Source organism: Coloeus monedula (assembly GCF_965178545.1).
Source record: "Coloeus monedula genome assembly, chromosome: 3".
NCBI classification, from domain to species: domain Eukaryota; kingdom Metazoa; phylum Chordata; class Aves; order Passeriformes; family Corvidae; genus Coloeus; species Coloeus monedula.
This window is the reverse complement of record NC_138783.1, coordinates 34,970,244-34,991,026: the sequence shown is the minus strand read 5'-3', so window position 1 is coordinate 34,991,026 and position 20,783 is coordinate 34,970,244. Positions and strand designations below refer to the sequence as shown.

Below are 20,783 nucleotides of genomic sequence, written 5' to 3'. Positions count from 1 at the left end.
GTGCTGGGCCAAAATGTGCCAGGGAACCTGCTAACAATTTAACAGCAAGGGCAAAAATATTCCTGTTTGGGAATACTGCCACACATTGTTTACTAGCATACAGGACACCTAAGTGATTATTTTAAATCAGAGAGAGATTATGCAGGATTATGCAGGGATTATACACACTTTTCTTCTGGCAGATCATGGCCCCATGGGATGAGAGGCTCCACACTTCCAGCCATTGCTGCTTCTAACTCAGGGACTCGCTAAGGAGCAACAGACCCCACATCAGCCCTCCTGTTCCCTCCTTCCTGTTCTCTCAGAAATTCTTACAGCCTGGACATGAGCTGCAAGTTCCCATCTTCCTCCTGTGATCCTTTCACCTCTCAGACCTTGAAGTTTCTTCTAGCTTTTAGCACCTTCTCTGCTCCAGAACCTGCAGGAGCTCCCTCCATCCTACCCCAGGGACACCATCTGGCCCAGCCTTTTTAAGAAACTGAAGACAACAGTGAAAAACTTAGTAACCCCCCAAATATTGTCTGCCACATCCAGGACTAATTTTAGGCCTCCTAAAATCTCAGAATTGAAACAGAACAAACTCATTTTCTGTGATCTTGTTTTCAGAAAGCTCTAATTTTCAATCTGAATCAACGTGACATTTGTTTCTTCAAAATTGTCCTCTCTCTGTACCCAGAATAGGACAGTCATCAACCTCTTAGTCCTCTTGAAAAATCTAAAACACATTTTAGCACTTCCACAAACACAGTCCCTGTAAGGACAGTAACTGCAATACACACTTTACACCCGTGGATTAAGTAATCACACATGTCAGGCAGGTAGCTAAGGGCTTGCCCAGGGCCACTCTCCCAAACCAGGGCCCATAGACATGGCTATTTAGCTTTTCCCTGTTAGTCGGTGTTGATTGAATTCTGTTTTTGTTTACACACTGACATCCCCTCCTGGGCTGCATGCCCCTAACAGAAGGCACAATCTCCATGCTGAGCTCCTCAGCTTGTCACATTATTTTGTATCACTGATCAGCATCCCAGGCATCTAGGTAAATGTTGAGAGAGTGCTTAAAATATAATTATTATTGTATTTCCTGGAAGCTGTGGTGAAAATGCAGTTACCTTTTACTTTCAAGTGAAAAATACTATTTTTTGTTAGCTACACATTTGTTCATGCAAGCCTCTGGGCAGAATTTGCCACTCAGACATTCCAAGACAGAGAAACAGGAGTCTTTTGCGAAGGTTTTATGGGTTCAGCTGAGGAACTAATTTTGCCTCTGCCTTACATACAATTTGTTGGGGTTTTTTTTCCATAAAGCCATTGATGTGAAAACTACAGCGGAACTTGCCTCCAGAGGAAGAAAACAGAAAAATGCCAGGCACCTTCACTATATGAAAAAATGTCACCAAAAATGGCACTTTTGATGCAAATAAATTTCGCCAGGGACTCTCTGTTAACACTGGGATCACAACTACACTGGAGCCCACCGTTTGCACCTACAGTTCTTATGCATGTGGCTGAAAAGTTGGCTAAGCCTTCACATAACACATGGATCCTCCAGCTGGCTGCTCTGCCACCACAGACCCTAATGTTCAATCTTTAGTGGCGACAGATATGGCTCCAGAAAAGAGCAAGATAGGCTCATAGGAACATTTCCTGGGAAGTGTTTAAAAGGTGTGGGGATGTAGCACTTGTGGACATGTTTTAGTGGTGAATATGACAGTGCTGGGTTAAGGGTTGGATTTGATGATTTCCAAGGTCTTTTGCAAAAACCTTAATGATTCTATGATTCAATGAAAAGTTCTTCCTGGTTCCAAGGGCAAAAAAGCTCTGAGCAATGGTGTAGATCCATCATTAGGTGAAGATAATAATAAAATTCTTAATAGTGTTGCAGAACGTAGGGAACTATTCACAAAATACTTCCATTCAGCTTTCGGAAAGAAATAGGATGATTCACATTTCTTACATGGAAGGGATGAAATACCTGTCTGTAATTAGTACAGTGCTCATGAAAAACAAAGTGGAAACTAAACATTATTAACTGGGAATAGAAGATTGTACATAAAGAGACATGATGAATCAATGTCTAAGAGCTCTTGAAGTGACAGATGAGGATACATCTGTTTTAAAAATTTTCCTCCTTTGTGCACCTTGAACTGTGGAGAAACTCCATCCAGCTGAAAGAATTGTGATGCAGATGGACAGAAAATATGCCTGGGTAAGCCCAAAGGAGTCAGTCTAATACCAGCACAATAAAGGTAATTTTTAAAAAAGGAAAGAGATGGGAATGTAATACCACTGATATGATTTTATTGAAAATATGCCTCCTCAAAAAAAGCCTCAGTCCTGACTGTAAAAAGAGGACCAATTAAAAATACACTTTAAGTGTAAAAGTGTTCTGTGAAGTTTCCAAATGAACACTACAGGCTAGGTAGTGTTCCATACAGTATTTGTAAAGCCCATATTAAGTAACAAGGAAATGGTTTGTGTCTCAAAATGTTATTTAAAAGCACAACATGATTCATGAATGAAGATATTTTCAGTGGGGTTTCAAGTGGGTAAGTCCAAACCCACACATTTTCCGGCATTTTCATCAATGCCTTTGAGAGCTAAGCCTCTTAAGGAGTAGAACAAAGACTGTTAGAAAAGGTAACATAAATCAGAGGACATAAGCCCTGTTTTATGATGTCATTAATTTACTAAGTCCTAGATGAATGAAATTTGTCTGAATATAACCAACGAATAAAAAAAAAAATATATATATATATATAAAGAAACAAGAAACAAAAGCTGTTGCTGTTGATGCTTGAAAAGAGAGAATTTGCAGTAAAAACGCCTGGGAAATTCATCTGGGTTTGGTGTGCTTAGACTAAGCAGAATTAGAATTGAGGAAATTGGTATGAAAACATTGAAAGAAATTTTGTTGTCCAAAAATGATGGTGAAATAATGGGGCAAAAGCCAAAACAGCCCCTAAGAAAGACAGCTGAGGAGTGGAAAAAATTGTTATATAAAGTTTTGGCAAAGAGAAAATAGGGAAGTTGCAATGTAGGGCCACTTTCATGAGACAAAATATTAGATACTTAATGACCTTCATTTAGGAAGGCATGAAAATAAGAAATTAGGAGTTGAAAGACAGAAAAATCCACATGGGAAATAATGCACGTACTTTAATATGTATTAAAATGAATAACCATTGGAATAAATTAGCACATGAATTGCTGAATCTTTAAGGTCCCTTTTCACCCAAACCATTGTAGGACTCTATGGTCACATTTTTATGATTTGAAAAGCTTTGTGACCTATTCCTCCTCTAGATTTTTACATCTGTGGAAATATATTTGGTGCAGCTCTAGTCTGACATTAGAGAAGTTCATCAAATATGGGTTTTATTTAAATGTTTGTGGATTTTTTCCACATTTAAACAGTGATAGTGTCTCAAAAGCAGCATTTTGGTTAAAAAAAAAGACTCCCTTAAAATATGCTTAAAAATCTCTTACATTCAGTGAAACTAATCTAAATTGTAAGCAATTCTATACAAAAAAGCAAAAAATATCCATGCATATCAGAACCTCTGAAATACATGAAAGTGTAATAAAGCACCCAGGTGCTTCCCAGCATAATGGTGCACTGGGTGGGCTCTTCATACTTCCCAGGCACAAGCTCTGTCCTGTTTCCTGTGTCATTCCTAGTCCTCTTTTCACCTCTGTACCTTAGCAAGTATAGCTTAATCCTTAATCCTCCAAAGCATGCTGGGATTGTGAAATTAAATGCATTTGAGATCTCTAGATGCTTTTATGAACTAATTAATGAAACTTTAAGGAAGAGAAGAGCCGACAGCAGAAATGTGGTTTGTTCCTTGCTACAGTAAGGTTTGCAATAAAAGAAGCAGTCAGATGGAACAAAGATCTTCCCCTGTAACCAAGCAATGCACATCTCTTCTGTCATCTACCATCAGCAATAATTCACATCAGAACTCCACAGGGCTGCAGGATTAACATAGGCTGGCAGAGTTGTCCCTCTCCCAGGAAAGCGAGTTGGATACTCGGCACAGCAGGAGATCTGCCTTAGCATTTGTAGCTTACTTTGAATAACCCTGTTGTAGGCCTTCATGCAGAAGGACAGGCTGAGACACTTGGGTTTGTTCAGCCATAAGACCAAAACTCAAAAGGGGATCTTGTTGCCGTCTGCAGCTATCTAATGGGAAGGTCTAGAGAAGTTGCAGAGAGAACATTCTCAGAGGTGCACAGGGAAAGGATGAGAGGCAAAAACCGGAAGTTCCAGCAAGAGCAAATCCTGACTAAACCCTGGAGTGAAAAAAAATCACCATGAGCATGGTGAAATACTGGAGCATGTTGCTCAGACAGGCTATGGATTTCCATCCTTGGAGATATGAAGAACTTGACTGAGCCCCTGAGTAGCCTGGATCAGTTGACCAGCCTTTAAGAAGACCATTGGAATGGATGGTCTTCACGGGTCCCTTCCAACCTGAATCACTCTGTGTTTCCATGTAATTCATGGATAGTTTTCAGAGCATTCCCTATTGGCATGACTCTGCTCTTGTTAACACCAGGTTATTGAATGCTTTGGGAAAACTCTATTGCCCAGCATCAGTAATATAGGACCTTTAAGGAGCTAACTTCATCACACCATTTTTTTCTTTGTGCTTCAATAAGGTATTTATATATACTTTTCCTTCTGCTTATGTCAAGATTTTCACCTAGAGACAATTATTTTCACAGTATGGAATTGTGATATCAAGAGGTTGACATTGAACCTTTCAAAAGAGGCCCTGTCTCTTACTGACATGATTTCAGAGACCTGCTCCCCTGTACTACAACAAACATAAATTCATCATGTTTTAAAAAGATTGTTAGGTTTTAATTTTGCTCTTTGATCACAACTTCACTCAGGTTCTGATCACCTAAGAAGATGTAACAGCTCAGAAGACCCAAGATCACATCTGCACCTCTTAAAGAAGGACACTCCTTCCCCTTGGTAATCTGACAAACCACTAACACACCAGAATTTGGTGCAAGTGAAACGGCTCAAAGTATTTTCTGCCCCTCTTCTCCATAACTTCGAGGATAAAAAAAAAAGACAATTCTTGTATTGTTTGAGCTAACTTGAAAGGCATCGTTTCCTTTTGTGAGAGGAAAAAAACCAAACAAAAACCAGAAAGAAAGAAAGAAAGAAAGAAGGAAGGAAAGAAAATGGAGGGCATTAATAGAATCATAGAATGGTTTGGGTTGGAAGGGACCTTAAATTTCCTCTAGTTCAAACTCTACTGCCATGGGCAGGAGACAAGGTTGCTCAGGGCTCCATCCAACCTGGTCTTGAACACTTCCAGGGATGGGGCATGCACAGATTCTCTGGGCAACCTGTTCTAGTGCCTCACCACCCTCACAGTAAAGAATGTCTTCTTTATAGCTAATCTAAACCTGCCCTCACTCTGTTTAGAGTCATTATCCCTTTTCCTGTCCCTACATGTCCTTATAAAAAGTTTCTCTCCAGCTTTCTTGTGGCCCCTTTAGGTACAAGAAGGCTGCTTTGATGTCTCCCTGAAGCCTTCTCTTCTCCAGGATGAACAACCCCAGCTCTCTCAGCCTCTCTTCATAGGAGAGGATCTCCAGCCATCTGTTCCTCCTCATGGCCTCCTCTGGCCCCCCTCCAACAGGTCCACATCTTTCTTGTGCTGGGGACCCCAGAGTTGGGCACAGCACTCAAGGTAGGGTCTCATGACAGCAGAGCAGAGGGGCAGAATCCCCTTCCTCACCCTGCTGCCCACCCTGCTTTGGGTGCAGCTCAGGATGAGGTTAGGTCTCTGGGCTGCAAGTGCACACTGCCGGGTCATGTTGAGCTTCTCAGCAATCAAAAAGTCCAGTTCATCAGAGCTGCTCTCAATCCACTCTCTGCCCAGCCTGTACTTGAGCTTGTAATTGCAAAACAACATGTTTTCATTGCTGTAATCAAATCCTATACTAAATCATATACAGGTCCAGAAAGTCTCAGAAAAATATAATACAACTAGAAGCCAGATGCTTTTTTTCTTGTGGGAAGGATTTTTACTAAACTGAGTAAACACAAAATATGCAATCTTTAAAAAACAAATATGTATCTCATTTAAAAATTAGCTTATAGTTATAGTTACATGTAGAAATATCTCCAGGTTTTCACTCTTTATAAACCTCCTAATCCTGAAGAAAAGAGATGAAATTTTTCCTCACTGTACACCTCCACATTTTGAAAATCAAGTACAAGCTGCTAAGTGTGTACAGTCAGTTCTGAAAGTTGAACAAATGCTAACGACCTCCACTTCTCATTTACTGATCACAGTAACCACCACTAATTTCTGGGAAATCACAGGATGCCAAACACTGCTTGTTTAAGTCTTTAAATGATCACCAGTCAAATGTCTCAAAAAAAGCTCATTATGCCTCTAAAGTGTAGTAGTCTGGAAAGATGATGACCAGCCCAGAGATGTAAGAGCTCAAATTACTCACGTTTATTTCTGATTTGCATAAGCACGAACATTTGCAGTTCCTGGACCTGCAAATATTCACAATCAACAAACATTAGGTGCAAATATGAAAGTTACTATGGCTGGAAATACATCAATATAACTCCTACCATGCACACAAGAGCTGAACCCCATTTTGGTAGGTCAGCCAGCGGCTAAGGAATGAATTCCCAACAGAACTGAGGTAGTCACACACCTTGCCAGATTTGCTTTTAAACATAGTTTTTCATCTTACTTTAAATAATATGAGTATGTAGTAATATACATGTACAGATAACTTTAAAAATCCAAGTGAAACACTTCCCTGCCCACACTGTTTTCCTTCCAAAGGTAAGGTGAGAAGAACTGTTGCTGGCATATGTTTGCTACAGTAATTAATGCATAAAAGTGGTGACAAAAAAATCACTACTTTAAGGCTATGTAAAATCAAAAGCCCTCTTTCAGAAGCTTTCTGCTTTGCCTGGTGTTTGGATCCATGATGTTATACAATCCATGTCTCTGGTAAAGGAGACAAGCTCTGTGCTCAAGGTCAGGCTGGATGGGGCTCTGAGCACTCTGGTCTAGTGGAAGATGTCCCTGCCCATGGCAGTGGGATGGAACTAGATGGCCTTTAGGATCCCTTCTAATCCCAACCATTCTATGATCTCTATGATTATTTTCTGTAGGTTTTATACAACTGAATATTCATATTCAACCTTAACCAGCACATGCAAGAAGGAGTAATTTTTTTTCTAAATACGATTCTGAGAGAACTTTTCTTACAACTATTGTCTGATAAACACTTGACTTCTGGACAGAGCAGTTGACAGCATAGTCTGAGCAGCACCACTTCTGCTAAAGCTTAGGGAAAAATGTTTTCAGAATTGCTGCTGCCACAATAGCATTTTTGATAGAATAGATCAAACAGAAGAAAGACACAAGTCAATTCACAACAGAGGCAGGGCAACTTCTCATCTGCCTGAACACATCATGTATACAACACTGTAAATTATGAGCATTTTCTCTTTTTTTCTTTTTTAATTCTCTAGAAAGTCAGTTCACCACCACAAAATGACAAAATGAGCTCTTGATGGAAACTGCAGGGAGAAGACAGCAGCTGCTTGATAACATAAGAACAGAAAAGAAATTATGAATCCAGCTTTGTAAAACAGTCTAGCAGCTCTATGGCCCAGCCACAACGTGAGACAAGTCTGGCATAAAAGATTAGGAGAAACTTTTAAAAAATCATGAATCACCTTTACTCTTAAAGTTCGAAAAGTAGTCAGAGTCTAAAGATGCAAGGAACCAGTCAGGTTTGTGGAAGTGTTTAGGTACATGTCTAACCTGAAATTAATAGTTGTTACTCAATACACCTATTTGGTAGATTCTTGAACATTGCTTTAAGTACCTGAGAAGAAATCTTTGTAATCTGGTCTTTTGAAGCTTTGTACATTTTTATTCAAAGCTAAAGACATACGTACTGCTAAAAGCTTCAGTTGTTTCTAGAAATGGAAAGCATTTCTTTGGTCTCTTGGGTGTTTTTGAAAATTTTAGCCAAAGTCTACTAACTACAGATAGTTGAAACTATTTTTGAGACCTAAGTAGGATTATTAATGCTTAGCAGAGTAAATTCTATTCCACGAAAATAAATCTTGTGCTCAAGCTTCCATATCACATTTCAATTACTGCAATTTCTTTTTCTCTGTCACTGGCAAATGAAATCTTGTTTTACTGAAGTCTATCCAAAATTAATTTTCCTAAATCTCTGTTTTGATCAGCTTTTCCATGAGACAAACAAAACCAAAGTGGTACTATTAGGCTACAGTCCATCTTACTGATCATTATTGTTTCCCTTGCACTGTGTCTTCTGCCTTTCTGCAAACATCTCTAATCACATCTTGTACCTAAAATGTAACTGGCTTGTGCAGAAATGACATGTAGGTTCTGTACTTCTGAAAAATGATGTAGCAGAAAAAGAGTGTGTAATATAGGGTCATGGGGATGATACAAAGACATAACAACAAACAGCAGCCCCTGGTCTTTGGAAAGAGTGAGTGGGTTTTGTAAAACTGGTTTTATATAGATTCAAGTGTGGGAATAAATATGAATAATGGGATATATTCTATCCCGTCTTCTCATCTTCAGCTGAGTGGACATTATCAAATATTATGCAAATATTTAGAGATTGTTTCACTCTAACCAAAGCATCACATTGGAGAGCAACGTGTTCAAACAGTCTCAAAGCGGCCCAGCACTGAAACATCTGATGGGTTTGTAACAGACTGTGTCATTACCATCCAAAAGCTGCGAATGGGAACATCTTGTTGATTTTTGTTTGTGATAGACTTGCTGATGGATTGTGAGGGCTGACTGAAACAGATGATTTTTATTTGCTGAGTACAGTTTGTACCTGCATGTGGAGTAGCAATGGCCATTGACTTGACTGAAGCCCAGACACACTGAACCAGGACCCTGAGGCCCTGGAGGTGTCTGGTGGCCTCTGGAAGATGTTATTTTCTGCAGTATCCTTTCAGAACTAGTTTTGAAGGTTAAGGATGAATCCCACCAGCCCACCTTGCTTCCCAGAAAGATCATGCCTGTTAAGTATCTCAAATGAAGACAAACCCAGATTCTTATTGCAAAACACATTTACATATTAAAAACATCAGCATTTCCCCTAAAACAAACAGGTTTGATCCCAACCCAGAGTGAGTCAGGCAGTACCAGATGGGGGGGCTGGGAATGTCTGAGCCTTCATTCCATACAGGAGAGGCTGATACAATAGTTGGCTCTTTGTTTTTTTTTTTTTTTCTTTTTTTCCTATGCTGAAGCACAACCTAAAGTGTGTATGGAAAGTGTGTTTCCATAGGAACCACATTGCTGAAATGAGTAGGAGAAGTGAAGTGCTGGGGGGAAAGAAGCATTTAATGAAAGGGGGGAAACACTGAATACTACTGCAGATGAAAAGCCATTGGGTGTGTAAGATATTAGCCAGGTGTTAATAACGTGCTTAAATTCAAAACTCATAGCAGAAAAGGCACATAATCCAGTGACTAATTGGAAAGGAAAAGAGTCAATTGTCTCAGAACCAAACAAAACAAAAGTATAGTCAGCTTTCAGCATATTCTGCTAATCGAGTACCAACAAAAAAAGTAGAATAACATTAATTTTCTGCAACTGGCTCCAAAACAAGATGACATGTAAGCTTTACAACACAAGCAAAAAGAAAAAAAAAAAAGAGTAATACTGCTAGTTTTATTTTTCTTGCACCAACAATTAAAATATCATTCAGAAACCATTTACAAATAAGGTAGTTTCTAGAATTCAGTCACCTAGTCCACAAAATGGGCAGTATGGAAAGACCATAGAGAGCTGGAGCATGTCAAACCAGGGATATATATTCCCTTGGTCTCTATCCCTTTATGATCTGAAAGATGAAGAGAGTTGTCCTCTATCTCAGCTGCAGTAACAAGGAAAAAGCCACCTCTAAAATCCTGTTATCATCAACAACCTGGTTACTACAGTAAATAGCTCCAGGCTGCCTAAAAGTAGAGACCTGCTGTGCTATGAATTACACATCTAGAGAAGAGCTGCTCCCTCCTTAGAGATAAACAGATGAAAAACACACAAGCTGTGGAGAGAGTATAACATGCAGAAATGAGTATCAATTGTCTTGGTATCTTGTGTGCAGAGAGTTAATTAATGGGCAGAGAAGGGTAGGTATATGGGGCCTTTCAAGGGATGAGGAGGCATCAGGTGAGGATTAAAGAGGAAGACAAACAATCCTGGAGCAAAGATGAAGTGCAAAGACCAGATGGGGGGAGAGGGTAAGAGGTGAAAGACACAACCAGAACCTCAAGACCTGAAGGGGACTGAGACGTCCATCTGATGTTCAGGGATGCTGATGAGATGGAGTCCCCAGCTCATTCCTCTGTGAGATTAATGAGTATGCAGAAAAAATCCTTTATTCTTTGCTTGAAGCAACGAAAACATCGAGAGACTGAATATTGGTTGATATATTTGCAATAATGTAAGGGTGGGTTACATGGTTTTGATTTATTCCTTCTATCATAAAGGAAATGCTAGCACAATCACTATAAAATGCACTGCAAAATATAAATCCTAAGGGTATTTTTTTCCTTTGGTGGCAATAAATATACCAATAAAACTGTCAAGATTATATCAGATTTTATAAATTCATTTTAAATATGAGCCCTTTTCTTAAACTGCAATCTACAAGCTAAATTTGGTATTGTTTATTTATTTCTCAGGCAAAAGTTTTAGATCACAATCTGCTAAATAAATGCTGAAGAAAACCTTAAGTTATACTATTTTTACTATAATTTTATGTTCACTGTGGAATATATGCTGCTGAATCACTAAACTTGAATCTGTAGATTCAAATAATATCAAGTATGTTGATATATTTGAAAAAAATTAAAATGCTTATGTATTTAAATCTATGTATGAAGTGAAGAATCTGAATAATTTCTTAAACTGTGTATTAGCATTAAACTATGTGAGATGCAAATAAAAATATTCTCTACAGTTTAAGAAGTCCATAAAGGTGATTCAATTTTCATTTTATACAGGACAGCAAGGGAGGAGCGAATAAAAGGATTACACAGCCCTTGAATAGTTATGTTAGCTGCTCAATTTTTCAAGGCAACTATCCATTTAAAGTCATGGGGTTTTGGCAATTTACAAACACTAACCATCTGCTCTTCAGTTTCCAGAAATCAACTACATTGAAAAGACACCCAAAGCCCATAGGAAACGATAGAAAACGAAATAAGGGAGCCTCAGCTAGGAACATCAGCAAGGAAAAAGGTCACAGCAAGGAACAAGCATAGTTTCTACATTTCAAAGAATCCTTTCAGTTTCCTATAGTGACATAAGAAGCTTTTTCTCAGTAATTTCTGTGCTTTGTAAGGTCTGGAACTGGATCTCAGAAGCAAAACTTTGTCAGTTTATTGGTGTCTTACATGGGAGAATTTTTCTTTTTAAGTGTATCTTTCAAACTATTGTTAGCACTTCCTTTTTTAAACCTTGGATAGTATTTAAAACAATACTGAAGTAAATCAGTGTTCATAAACTACAATCCCTACAGTTTTTTTGAATTAACATTAACAGCTGATATTTCTGAAAAAGAGCTGAAACTAGAAAGGAGAATGTTAGCAGCCCTTTACTCCAGAAAGCTTCTTCATTATGGAAGTGTTTCCCAGACATTTACCTGAAACAAACCGGTCAGAATAAACTGCCTTAGGGTGCCTCAAACTGTATCTTTATCTGTTACTGACTATCCATCCATCCTAACGCTGGATTTTTTTTCCCTGTACCTTTACAGAAAGAATTTACATTTGCATGTTTGCTTTGATCACAGCAAAAGCTCACTGACCTGCATGAAAAAGAAACAACCCCTGTAGGGCAGAAAAAACAGCTGTAGAAAAATGACTGCCAGACAGATACCAATGTAATTCATTATGATTAATGTTATTATCATAAACCCCATGGGAAGGGATAATTCTTTGCCGCTTCTTACAAAACACTGCCTCCAGCAGAATTTTAAACATTTAAGTTAATACAGCACACATCAGTGTACTCCACAGGTCCCTCACCAAACTCCATTCCCCACTGGAAAATACAAGTTACAGACGAGACCCTAGAGATCTTAGGAAGAAGAAAGCCACTCAGAGTCAAAACCAATAGCAGGAGGATTCTGTAAAAAAATGCAAGTATTAATTGAGACTACAGTGTGGTATAACTGGAACTGCATTCCTACTACAACTAAACATCTGCATTAACATAAAACATGGCCACAAGTCAGATTTCCCTCCTTATCTCCTGTAAGCAAGCACTGGTATATCTCGAGGAGAGCAGCCCCATGCAAAAACGTTGCTGCTCCAGCAGTGCCACTGAAGTAGCCAAACGTTTCTCTAGAGGAAGTTTAGCACAGCAGCCCATCACATCAAAATGTTCCTGGTCAAGGGGAAATCACAAAAGTATCAGAATCACAGAGTGGTTTGTGTTGGAAAGGACTTTAAAGATCATCCCATTCCAATACCCCTGCCACAGGCAGGGACACCTTCCACTGGACCAGGTTGCTCAGAGCCTCCTGCAACCTGGCCTTGAACACATCCACAGCTTCACTGGGCAACCTGTTCCAGTGCCTTACCACCCACATCTCAGGCTCCTCTGGGTTCAGTCAGAATGAGCTCATACCATGGGGGAACTTAAATATATAAGTCCTGTGTTTAAATACCCTTTCACATACCAGAGTTGTATCTGACTGTAACAAACTATGCTGACCATTTCCAATCTCTTAATCCGTCCAGTTAGGATTTCTGCTTCTTAGGACAGGTTCTGTCTAAAAAGATACTTTGATTCAAGTTGGTGAACTTAAAAAAAGGAAACAGTCTAACAGCTGCTGTGCTTCCCTGTCCCAATACATCCAGTCACTGCCCTTCTTCTGCATGGATTCTGATTATGGGTTCAGCCAGCAACTATTTCACAGGTTTATAAAGCATCATGAGTCTTCATGGCACAGCCAGAACAATTACACTCTTAGTATCTTCTATCACCATGGTCTGATTTCATGAGCATCTAACTTAGAAACGGCAAAGAGCCACAATCAAAGCTGGATTTCCTCAGAAAAAATCATAGCAGTGGCTTTCCCATGGTGTTGAGTATCTCTGAGAGTGCAAAGTCACTGGGAAGAGGAAAGATGAATACAGTATTTGGACCTATTTTTTATTCAAGTCATGGAGAAAACAGGGAGAAAATTTAGGTGCAAAACAGATTAAACATTGTGAATCCTAAGATCTTCCTAGAGCATATGTGCACAAATCAAAACCTCTGCAAGCAGAGACACAAATGATTTCAGGTATATCCTCTCCACCCTCTCTGACCACCAGCTATTTTCTCTCTTGCAGACAGACCTCTACTTGCTCTGAAGTGCTCCAGACCAGCCAGATGTGAACCAGCTCTGAAGTACCAGCTACTCATAGTCCTGCTGCACTTAGGTTTCTATTACTGCTGCTAACTGCAAGGATTATTTGCCTGTCTACAGTGCTCTGCTAGTCCTCCTGCACAGATTTGCATTGCTGCTTGCTGCTATCCTGTTGTTTTGGGGCTGCCATCGCAGCCAGTGCGACCTTGCCCTCTGTCCTTGTGTGTTCCCACACCCCAAGGCACAGTAGGGCTGCTCCTCCACTGTTAGAAGACAAGCTACAGGAGATCAGCCACTGAAAACAACCAATTATTTATTTTTTATTTTATTTTTCTAAATAGATTTAGTTCTCTTTTGGACTTGCTCCTTGGACTGCTTCCAAATGGTATCCCTCAGCCCTAAAGCAGTTGTTCTGGCATCACCAGGGCAATTAATTGAATCAGCTTTGGATATGTTTCAGAATCAGTAGGAACACAATAAATAGGTACTTATCTTTCTGTTGTTCAAAACAGAAAATTAGATAACTAATATACCTATACTTTATATGGATAAAATTAGGTGAGACTGATACTATCCTCTGTGTTCCTTTCTTCCTGTTGCTGTTGGTAATTCTTCATGTAACAGGGAAACTTCTGGAAGTATTTATATTGAAAACAATATATTTTCACCAAAAGACTCTGTTTCACTTAATTAGGACAATCTCATTTTAAAAATCGCCTAAAGTCCTGACCTGTTTTAATTACGATTTTTCAATATTTTGATCTTCAGTTGTAATTATTAGTGGCTTCTCATTAGCTTCACTTTGCAGTTTTTTGCTCTCAACAGCATGCAGAATAAAACTTATTTCCCAGAAGGATCTCATAACTAGCACAGATTAGGAGAGTCTCTATGGAAAAGGCAATCCTGTTTCTGCAATGAATAACAATTTTTCAAATTTGAAAACAATCATTGTGTTTCTGAGGGCTGGTTTTCCTCCAAGAAAGGAAATTAATGAAAAACACAGTAATTAGCAATCATGAAAGGATTAATTTCATGAAATGACAAAATTGAATGTAGGTGAACAATAAAGGATGCTTTGCAGTGCCACATTTGGCACAGTGTAAAGTGTGGGGGGAGGACTCCCATTGTCTGCAGTTTCTCTTTCATTGACGTATTTCCCTGTTAAGATTGAACATCCGATAACTCTGACTCATTTAAGGTTCTGCTGATAGGTACCAGGCTCTAGGCAAGCTTAGTGGAGAGAAATGAAAGAGGGAAATCACCATCACTGATGAACACAAACAGGAAGTCAGAAATCGATGACAGTGTTTCTAACAGTGGATTACAGCCTCCATCTGCCACGCAGGGCCAGCCCCCAGCTGGCCTCTGCCTGCTCCTGCTGTTTTCTTCCTACTGGCTTGTAGGAAGGAGTTTTTAAGCAAAGAGTCCAGGTCACTTGCAGGAGAGGGAAGGGCTGGGACCCACGGGGGATTTTTATGTCTGGTAGAGATACATAGAAAGGTCCAAGATCTGCATCTGATCTCTGCATCTCTTGGAAAAGAGCTGCATCCCCCATATGCTTTTCTCCTTCTCCCTTCTGCTCTTCTCAATCTGTTTTGCTACATCATAACTTAATATTTAGATTATTGCCTTTCTTATTTTGTTCCTGCTAATATTCTTTCTTTAGGGCTTAGTACTGAGACACTTCCCTTTCCTACAAAGAAGCACAGAGCTTTGCCACAACTGTCTCTCCTATGATGTCCGACTGAGAGATCCCCCAATTTCACGTGATACTCAACAGCCTTTAATCTCAAAACAACTCTTAAAATTACCCCCTTCCTCATACCATGCACAAGTATGCCTGCATAAGCTTTATCTCCCTTTAAAACAAAAGAAAATATTCAAAGAAAAAAGTGATTCAATCAGTGGTATCCTCATTGTTTTTACTATTTCCTCATTTTCTTAAAGTTACAGGTAACTTGTATTTTTTACACAAGTGAGTCAAAAGACAACTTTAGTTTGCTAAACCTTCACACCTAACTTTACTATCATCTGTGAACTAGCTTAAGTGGATGCAGAAATGCAACGGATCCATGGAAAATCATGGTCTGATTCAAATTTTCAATCAGAAACTTTTAGCTTCTTGACTGAGTCATATGCTAACATAAAGAACAACATGCACTCTCTCATTTGCCAGGAATAAATATTTCTATCCCCTTTCCCCCTAGGCTTTATTCATAACTCACAATCATTGCCTAATTGCAGTAAACAAACAAAACCCAGACTCACCGACACTAAGAGCACAGAACCAATAGCAGGGGTACTTCAAAAGTACTTGCTAGTTATACAAAAATAAGATTTAGCAGTGGAATAGACAGTGATGACTCAGTGTCTTTCAAAGAGTCAGTCTGCAATTACAATCTCTATGCTTGGAATGAATGGGGGCAAAAAAAAAAAAAAAAAAAAAAAGACTGGCAATAGTCCAGCCTGTCGATCCAATCCTGTGTCAGTCCCATTTAGCTGGGCTTGATGGCCATGTTAGAAGATGGGAAATGGGACACTTTCTCCCACAAGTGCACTTGACAGCATCTCCCTGTCTTAGAAAATAGTCACTGATGACTCTGTGAAAAAAATACGACCAAGCCTTAAGTGAAGCTAGGCTGTCAGAATCTCTCTGTTGATAATCATAAAGACATCGATTTTATGTTATAATAATGCACTACAGGAATTTTATCTAAAATAGAAGGATTCTATGAGTTTGCAAAATCTTCCCTTTTCCCAAGGTGCCTGTGCAACATCATGTTGTCTTTAACTGATGCTTTGATTAGTCACTCCACTCTCTGAGGAGGTAGCTCTGAGTCTCTCTGCTTAATACTGGAGCAACTTTAAGATTTGTGAGTGGAATCAACAGGAAAATTTAAATTAGTAATCAGAAACAGAATGGCAGCTAATGTGAGAGCAAACAAATTTTGCTTTCAGTTAGTCAGTCTGATGTCTCGCAATACTGTAGCTACAGATTTAGGAGTTGCACTAGCTACATATTTAGAAGAACATTATTTTAAAGGTGACTGAACAGCCTCTCTATAGTAACAGATCAAAAAGCTCAAATCTGTTCTGTTGTAGAGTGATGACTCTGCCTTTTCTTAGTTGTCTGCTTCTCAATCTAGCCAGACAAATCTAGAAGACAGGGCGTAAAAGGAGGAGAGAGATACATTGCTTCTTGCCTTGGTTCTCCATGACTTTCCATAGCAGGCTGGCTTAGCCAAAGAAACCACTTCTGTGTCTTTTGTATTTCCAAAGCTGTACTAGAGGAATCCAGCACCCATAGCCACCCAGCAGAGAGGAAACCATGTGCTGACAGATATCTGCTTTGTTACCATTTCCACACAGGTTTCTGAATTCAGTTTTCTCTCTTGACAGTCCCTGACAGTTCATTAGGGGACTACAAAACAGGAAACCTGTTTTGAGTGTGAAGTCATACTAAAGATAAACATCAAATTGAATTAACTATCAATATACTGACAGCAAATGAGTCAAGGCTTCTAAGAATTTGGACTTTTGGTCACAAGAAATGCCATCTTTGTGTTCTGGTTCATGGTTGCTGTATGGAGCAGTGCTGTTTGCAGTTATTAAATGTTATGATCACCATGGCAACTCCCCACTCAGTTTTTCTACTATTTTGCTTGTTAATCTGTTAGAGATACAGAGTTTAGGCACAATTCTGAAAAAGGCAGAGCAATTTTGACACACTTCTTGCACTCAGGAAGTGGATGTTCTCAGCACCTCAAGAGAGCAGATCAGCTCCTTGTAATGGAAGTCATCCTGCACTATTTTGTATTCTGAAAGATTCTGTCTCAAGCTCAGCCAGAGTGAGATACCAGAAGTAGTCATTTATACACTTCATTATCTATGTTCCAGAAGCCCCAGATGCCCCAAACAGCATGGCATTAAGCCTCCTCTTAGAGACAGTAAATCAATGCAATGTATTTGTTTTAAAAAAGGCTACTAGATTCTTTTGCACTTCTACAATATTTTCCTGTAGCATGAAGGACGTGATTCTTCCTTCTGCCCATCACTCTGTCATGGGAAGAGCAGCTGAGAAGGTGGAGGAGTATTTTGCTCTGACTGCACAGTACTTTCTCATTTGTAGCAATTCACAGTCAGAGCACTCTAAACCTGGACTGACCTGTCATAATTTACCTTCTCTGATTTCCTACCTGTGGTATGAAAAGGGAAAAGGGAAGAAATTAATGATTTAAACGACACTAAATTAAGCCCTCAGTCCAAATCTGTCCAGTCCAACTAGCACTTCTCCCAGGGACAGAGACTTCAGAAAACTATGCCCTGAGCTCCACATCTAAGCCAACACTCCTTCAGGATCTGTCTATAGGGCAGAGACGTGTGTCACTGACACATCCTTGTGCAACCTGTTCATGCACCACTAGAAGAGGCAGCATGTGCTTTGGTGCAGGCTGTGCCAGCTCACCTGAAAAATCCCAGGTGTAGCACACCTTACAGCTAAGTCGAATGTATTCATGCAGGATTCTGAGTATCTTTGGATCAGGTGTTACCTGAGTGGTTATTTTTGCTTCCACCCTTCTACATTTTACCCCTGGGAACTAAAGAATAGAAGCTTCTACATGGAAGATTTTTCCACCCCACACTTGGTATAAGATAGAACCTCCGTTATTTAAACATAAAAGGAAATGCAACTCAACTGGTCTCTAATTACATCCTACATTTTTTTTTTTCCACACAATAGTGAGAAACTCTCTTCTAGCTTATGGATATTTCTGAACCTACAGGAGCACCTAAAATGAGGTAATGAGCAAGACTATTTTTTTTTTAATATGAAGAACCACAAACAGCTCCAAAATGCTGAGCAAATCTTCTACAAAACTGAAGTTTAGATGTTGTCAGATTAAGTCACCCAGCCACCACTGAAGACTGTACCTTCAGTAGCTTGGGAATTTAATGAAATATAATGTCTGGAGCCTGCACAGGTATGAGAGAAAGATGTAGTTTTTTAAACTTGAAATACTGATGAGAAATTGCTGAATGTAACTGTTTACCAATCTTTCTGAAAAACCATGATCTTATGTATTTCACAAATATGGTGTATCTTGGTCCAAACGGATTTTGTTAGGAAAAGTAATATAAGCCAAAACAGATGCTAGAATCCAACACCAAGCAGAATATCCAGTGTGTTCACATGGTAGAATAATGAGTTGATGCATTCAAAAACAGATGAATAATTAAGAGGACAGAATTTGTGGTATCAAGTTAGAATACTGATTTAGGTTTAATGGTGTATCCTTAAAAATACCAGCTGCGAAATTCATACCAAAAAGTGCACTTGCCCAGTTTCTAGCAAACAGGCATCAAAATGCAGCTCGAAACTCAGTAATACTATATATCAAGAGAAAAGCCCTGGATACCATGCCAAGCACCTAAATGTTTGAAAAAGGAAATTTCCACTCTGTGTTACAAGCTGATCAGTAACCTTACTGCAAGATGGTACTTAAAACATCTGAAAAACAGCACTCTGCCTTATCTGCAAGAAAACTGGCAAACTCACTGCCATCATCCCTACTTCATCAATCAATTAAAACTTGGAAGCTTCTGGTAATGGAAGACAAAAAAAGACAAATACATGGTGCTGTTGCAGCTGAAATCTGAGCCTTTCTAGTGAAGTCTAACTACATGCTGGCCTGCACTATTAAAAGCATAACAAGGCGGTTAAGGAGAGGGATTAGTCCCTGCTATGCAGTTTCAGGAGGCTACATCGGAATTCTGTCCAGTGCAGAAGGACATTAATAAACTGGAGAGTGCCTGGCTGAGGGAAGGAGAACTTGCTATGCAAGGAGAGGTTGAGAGAGCTGGGTTAGTTTGATCAAGGGACTTGGGTTCGTTTCATCCAGAGGAGAGGAGTGACTGCTCTCTTCAGCCAGCTACCAAGTGGGTACAGAGAAGTCAGAGTCAAACTCTTCTTGGAGGTAATCAGTGACAGGACAAGAGGAAATGGACACAAGCTGCAGCAGGGAAAATTCTAGTTAAACACAAGGAAAAATGTAGTTAGTGCAGTCAAAAAATGGAATGGCTTGTGTAATTGCCACCCTTGGAGGTCTCTGAGACCACCCAGACAAGGTTCTGGGCAACCTCATGTAACTTAGAAGGTAAGGGCTTTGAACAAGAAGGTGACTAGATGATATCCACAGCCCTCTTCCAATGTAATTATTCTGATTCTACAAAAGCAGTATTTCAGCTGGAGTGAGTTAACCGAGCTGATTTCTTACCCCCCTGTTCTGTTGGAGAAAGAATGGCTGTACACTTCTGCAGAGCAAAACCAGTACCAAGTATGAGCAACCTCATAAACAACACAGTCTGACCTGAATGTTTTCCTGGATGACAAACACAGTGCATGCTCCTTTGAGGGAGATATTAGAACTTGCCGGTTTCTGTAAGAACAAAGGATATTTCTGCAACAGTCAAAACCCAGTTTTGCTTGTGCTTTCAGTATGGTTCCAGCACACGCATGAATTTACAGGATTTTAAAAAATTTAATATCTGTTTAAGGAATTAGAACAAGAAAAATGATGAGTAAAAATGTCAAGATTACTATGTTTAGAAAAACAGTACTTTATCATGGCATGCAGCAACTAACCTAATAAGCAACTATAATCTTGTGAAGATTTTTCTTGAAAAGGGCATTTCCTTATGTTTTCTTGCGTAAGTGTTTGAGTGGCTAAAATAATGTTGTGGTAAAGGACACCTGAATTTCCTTTTTATTGCTTTTGCTGAATTTGGGCAAATCACAGTCCTTCTGTCTTGAGAAAATAACAATTCTGCAGGCTTCTTACAAAATTTCATTACTCTGTTGTTAGAAGTCTTTGAAATGCTCAGTTAAAAATTGTTAAGTGAAAATTTAAGCACTATGGTTATTATGGCAAACACCCATTTACTTTCCAGAAATACATTTACTACACATTTACTGCACTTTTATCCTTTTCAAATCCATATTCCGTGTGAATAGAACACAGCTATTAGACATGCATACACATGCACCAAGCCACTGAAAATTTACTGGATGTTTAAGAGGTCTGGACACTGCAGTTCTTGTTACTTAAAATGGGATCAATTTCTTTTTCAGTTTAAACTGAGAAATATTTTAACTTTAAGAGCAGACTATATTCAATGGCAGAGCCCCCACCCCCATAATTCAAAGGAATGAAAACAGTTTCAAACTGAATCAGAATACAATACCTTAAATTCAAATTCAAACCTTCTTCCAGCTAATTATATTACCACAGATGGAGGTATGCAATTTACTGAGCATCTGTGCATAGCAAAATTTTGGACAATGTGGG

General features: G+C 39.2%; 1 protein-coding gene across 6 annotated transcripts in view; it reads right to left on the bottom strand.

The window, feature by feature from the left end:
• Nucleotides 1-20,783, bottom strand: part of DLG2 (discs large MAGUK scaffold protein 2) — a gene marked incomplete at both ends in the record, with an annotated part of 992,680 nt that overhangs the window by 124,150 nt on the left and 847,747 nt on the right. The window lies entirely within an intron of this gene.